Source organism: Antrostomus carolinensis, unplaced genomic scaffold, assembly GCF_000700745.2.
Source record: "Antrostomus carolinensis isolate BGI_N321 unplaced genomic scaffold, ASM70074v2 scaffold35143, whole genome shotgun sequence".
NCBI classification, from domain to species: Eukaryota; Metazoa; Chordata; class Aves; order Caprimulgiformes; family Caprimulgidae; genus Antrostomus; species Antrostomus carolinensis.
The window spans coordinates 1-513 of NW_010305151.1; positions in this window are offsets into that span (position 1 = coordinate 1).

Below are 513 nucleotides of genomic sequence, written 5' to 3' on the forward strand. Positions count from 1 at the left end.
GCTGCCAGCCCAGTGCCACCCAGTGCAACCAGTATAATTAATTAACAAGTTTGAGGGTTTACACCCTGCAGACTCAACGCACCAGCAATTTGCACACATGCACATGCCCGGGGGGCTCTGTTGGCATTTGCACCTTCATCTCCTGTGCCGGGGTGAAGGTGGGTTCTGCCCGCACCGTGCAAGGAACGTCTGTGCTGGCAGCGGCCGCGCTCTCCTCCGCTCGCTCCCTGCACGTTGCTGTCAGCCCCTGAGAAGCACTGGGGTGACCCCGCTAACACACCCCTGAGCTGGGCAAGCAGAGAGGATCCCAGTCCCGGGGTATAATTAGCAGCAAATCTGATGAGCAAGAACATCCCCAGCTGCAGTGACCGTGCCCAGGACCCCTCACTGCCAGGCTGCCCAGGAGATGGACACGAGTGATGGCTGAGGACAAGCCTGGTTGGGGCACAACATGTCCCCCAGTGTGGCTTTCCCAAAGCTGGGGAGCCCCAGCATATTCAGCCCCAAAAAGCT